The sequence below is a fragment of the Anopheles coluzzii genome, assembly GCF_943734685.1.
Source record: "Anopheles coluzzii chromosome X unlocalized genomic scaffold, AcolN3 X_unloc_78, whole genome shotgun sequence".
NCBI lineage: Eukaryota > Metazoa > Arthropoda > Insecta > Diptera > Culicidae > Anopheles > Anopheles coluzzii.
In genome coordinates this window covers 7,501-12,500 of record NW_026054511.1, presented here as the reverse complement: position 1 = coordinate 12,500, position 5,000 = coordinate 7,501, and positions in this window count along the sequence as shown.

Here is a 5,000-nt window from a genome sequence, read left to right as displayed (position 1 = left end):
CGTACAAGCAGTGTGTACAAACATAAACATTAACGCGTTCGCTCGGGCTGCGCCGTCCGTGTTGAACACAAATGCGGGTGATTATATGAGTGGATGGACAAAAACATGCGTGGCGAAGACAATTTTCTGCACGATGTGCACATAGCTCATTTCGTCGTCCCGGGCGAATGGAAAAACACAAAAATCTCGAGTATCTTTCTAGGTTTCTGTTATAAAAGGGCAGGCCAAAAGGTGACCGGTTGAGATGAGCATTTTAAGCATGCAAGCACTTAATTGCAACTTTTCCTACAAAAACTAGGTACGTACACGTAGATTGTATCAACATGGACATCCATGATTGCGTACGCCCGGGCTGCGCCCTCCGTGTTGTACTTTCCCTGATTGGTACACAATTTTGGTGCAAGTGTACCAACATCGACATCTATGAACGCGTACGCTCGAGCTGCACCCTCCGTCTTGTACTTTCCCTGATCGGTACACAGTTTTGGTGCACGGCTATCCCGAAAGGCAACTTGTACCAACATCGACATCCATGAACGCGTACGTAGCGTACTTTCCCTGATCGGTACACAATGTTGGTGCACGGCATAGGAAATGGGCTTAAAATGGTCAAACTCAATCCATTTCCACTAAAGATAGTCAATAACAGCTGTGCCGATGAAGTAGGGCACGATGCAAGTCAATGTTATTTAATGAATTACATGTTCACCATACATTTCAGTACAAAATTGCTCGGTCAGACCTACAAAGTGCTATATCTCGAATACTAAACGTCGCAGATGGGTGTCGTAGAACAATTTTAAGTTCGTCTAACGATTCTACATCCGATTCTGGATAGTGGTTTTTCGACCACTTTTCAACATTTTGTGACACCCCGAACCTAGGGGCAGCTCCCTAGCTTTTTTCAAAAATGTGCACCGAACGGGCCAGAGAGCTCGAGTAGTCGAAAATTTTTTTTTTTGCTAAAACCCCTCAAAACGTGTCAGGAACGCACCCTAGATGATGAAAAGTGCAACCAGAATGTCAATCGACAACATGCCCGGGGGTACAAATTTGCTCTACGCGTCCCTAGGTAGGGTACTTTTTCATACAAACATCAAAGTGTACGGTGCACACAGTGCGCGGAACAAAAATTGCTCGGTCAGACCTAGGACGGGCCATATCTCGAATACTAAACGTCGCAGATGGGTGTCGTAGAACAATTTTAAGTTCGTCTAACGATTCTACATCCGATTCTGGATAGTGGTTTTTCGACCACTTTTCAACATTTTGTGACACCCCGAACCTAGGGGCAGCTCCCTAGCTTTTTTCAAAAATGTGCACCGAACGGGCCAGAGAGCTCGAGTAGTCGAAAATTTTTTTTTTGCTAAAACCCCTCAAAACGTGTCAGGAACGCACCCTAGATGATGAAAAGTGCAACCAGAACGTCAATCGACAACATGCCCGGGGGTACAAATTTGCTCTACGCGTCCCTAGGTAGGGTACTTTTTCATACAAACATCAAAGTGTACGGTGCACAAAGTGCGCGGAACAAAAATTGCTCGGTCAGACCTAGGACGGGCCATATCTCGAATACTAAACGTCGCAGATGGGTGTCGTAGAACAATTTTAAGTTCGTCTAACGATTCTACATCCGATTCTGGATAGTGGTTTTTCGACCACTTTTCAACATTTTGTGACACCCCGAACCTAGGGGCAGCTCCCTAGCTTTTTTCAAAAATGTGCACCGAACGGGCCAGAGAGCTCGAGTAGTCGAAAAATTTTTTTTTGCTAAAACCCCTAAAAACGTGTCAGGAACGCACCCTAGATGATGAAAAGTGCAACCAGAATGTCAATCGACAACATTCCCGGGGGTACAAATTTGCTCTACGCGTCCCTAGGTAGGGTACTTTTTCATACAAACATCAAAGTGTACGGTGCACACAGTGCGCGGAACAAAAATTGCTCGGTCAGACCTAGGACGGGCCATATCTCGAATACTAAACGTCGCAGATGGGTGTCGTAGAACAATTTTAAGTTCGTCTAACGATTCTACATCCGATTCTGGATAGTGGTTTTTCGACCACTTTTCAACATTTTGTGACACCCCGAACCTAGGGGCAGCTCCCTAGCTTTTTTCAAAAATGTGCACCGAACGGGCCAGAGAGCTCGAGTAGTCGAAAAATTTTTTTTTGCTAAAACCCCTAAAAACGTGTCAGGAACGCACCCTAGATGATGAAAAGTGCAACCAGAATGTCAATCGACAACATTCCCGGGGGTACAAATTTGCTCTACGCGTCCCTAGGTAGGGTACTTTTTCATACAAACATCAAAGTGTACGGTGCACACAGTGCGCGGAACAAAAATTGCTCGGTCAGCACCTAGGACGGGCCATATCTCGAATACTAAACGTCGCAGATGGGTGTCGTAGAACAATTTTAAGTTCGTCTAACGATTCTACATCCGATTCTGGATAGTGGTTTTTCGACCACTTTTCAACATTTTGTGACACCCCGAACCTAGGGGCAGCTCCCTAGCTTTTTTCAAAAATGTGCACCGAACGGGCCAGAGAGCTCGAGTAGTCGAAAATTTTTTTTTTGCTAAAACCCCTCAAAACGTGTCAGGAACGCACCCTAGATGATGAAAAGTGCAACCAGAACGTCAATCGACAACATGCCCGGGGGTACAAATTTGCTCTACGCGTCCCTAGGTAGGGTACTTTTTCATACAAACATCAAAGTGTACGGTGCACAAAGTGCGCGGAACAAAAATTGCTCGGTCAGACCTAGGACGGGCCATATCTCGAATACTAAACGTCGCAGATGGGTGTCGTAGAACAATTTTAAGTTCGTCTAACGATTCTACATCCGATTCTGGATAGTGGTTTTTCGACCACTTTTCAACATTTTGTGACACCCCGAACCTAGGGGCAGCTCCCTAGCTTTTTTCAAAAATGTGCACCGAACGGGCCAGAGAGCTCGAGTAGTCGAAAAATTTTTTTTTTGCTAAAACCCCTCAAAACGTGTCAGGAACGCACCCTAGATGATGAAAAGTGAAACCAGAACGTGAAACGACAACTTTGTTGGGGGTACCCTTTTTACTCTACGGGCCACTAGCTTAGGCGCGCCAACAGCGCTTTCCTCTCGGGTTCCCATTTTTTGCCCTCCTGGGATTATGATCATTTACTCATTGCCTACTATAGGGAAGGTACCTTGCTCCGAGGTCAAAAATGAAGATTTCACCAAATCGTAGTTTTAACCTCTATTTAGTCGTAGGAGCATGGTTTGCAGTGTCCGTGGGTCATATAAGCCCCCGTTTGGGTCATACGTCCCCTCCCCGATGAAAATCGTCATATGACTATAGGCCGAACTTATGAAGCAAAAGTGGTGTCTGGTGGGTTCTGCCGATGATCTTAACCTATGATTTTGAGTTTCCACTCTTTCAAAACGTTTCCTGGAGCAGTACATCACGGGTCTACGGACCCAAAGACTTCGTTGCGATGGTTTCAAGCATAAAAGTTGTAACAGTTAAGGGTTTTTAATACGCGTATATTAAATCATTGCTTGAAACTAAGCTTCGTTGTCTTTAAACTCTGCAAGACCAATCGAACTTCTTAGGGAAACTCGAAGCATTCACGCTAAGCTGGTGGTGCAGGGCACATAGCGTGATGAAACCGGGTTTCCCTAACCAATGTGGCATATTTTTTCCCTGAGAGTGAAGCTCAGACCCACGTAGGGGAGAGCGAAGTGGAACTTTAATGTTCAATGCAGCAAATGTTCGCCATGCGGATAAACAAGTTGGAATAGTTCAATGTAGTGTAATGCAAACACGAATCGCAAATAACGATACGGGACCCAGAAGCAATTCTGCGGATCCCTCGGGGAGTGGTGAGTTGATATAAATTAGAGGTGAAAGTCCAAGTTGTTCGAGCTCCGGCTCGGCAGCCGATACGAGGTTCCTGTTGAGCTTGTTTGTACATCGCGCAGAGGCGCCGTTCGGTTCTAGCAATGATTCCCGCCACCATGTTCCATGCGTGCAGAGATCCGTTAGAGCTCGTTCAATGTGTCCCGCCGTGATTACGAAAAAGTCCAACAGTTGACTTAGTTGGGTGTGCGTCAAGTAATCGCGCAGAGATGCCGATCGGTTCCTAGCAATGTTTCCCGTCACAAGGTGGTATTGGCACCTGTGCAGAGTGGCCGTTAGCAATGTCTCCCGTATCACGGTGGTGTACCATCACTAGTGCAGAGTGACCGCTAGCAATGTCTCCCGTCACAAGGTGGTAGCCCAGAAGTGCAGAGAAGCCGCTGTAGCAAAGTCTCCCGTATCACGTTGGAGTTCTTCCACTAGTGCAGAGAGATCGCTGAACCGTTCAATGTGTCCCGTCGTGGTGTGCTTGTACCGAGCACGTAGGATACACCTTGCTTTGTTGGTTTGGGATAGGAGTGGTCGCGCAACTGCCTCCACGCCGCAGAGTGCCAGTTCGGATTGAAGGTCAACTTTAGCCGTTCAATGCATCAGTCGGTGGGTGTTCAGATGGCATCACAACTTCCCCTAGGTGCTCAAGTTGGCTGGGTTGTAAAACATGTACACATGCGCAGAGTATCGTGCGTACTAGCAAAGTCTCCCGTCACGGTGGTTACGAATGAGTTCCATGCAGTGCAGAGCGATCGTTAGTGCGTGCAATGTACCAGTCGATGTGTCGTACCGGCATACAACCCCGCTTAGAGGCCCGTCGCTCGAAGAGGACAAGAAAGAGTGCGCAGAGTGCCGTACCGGCATAGCAATGTCTCCAGACATACGTTGGGACACCCGACGCAGTGCAGAGAGATCCGCTAGCCGTGTGCAATGCATCCGACGTTGCCTGCTTGTGCAGTCTATCGAGTGGCGCCAACGGACGCTCTGGCGTCGCAGAACAAATCTCGGTGGTCACGGGGGACTTGCGCCTCGCGTGATCAAGAGTGTAGTTCGTGTTCAAGCAATTGACTCGAATTCTGGTTGATCCTACCAGTGATATACGCTCG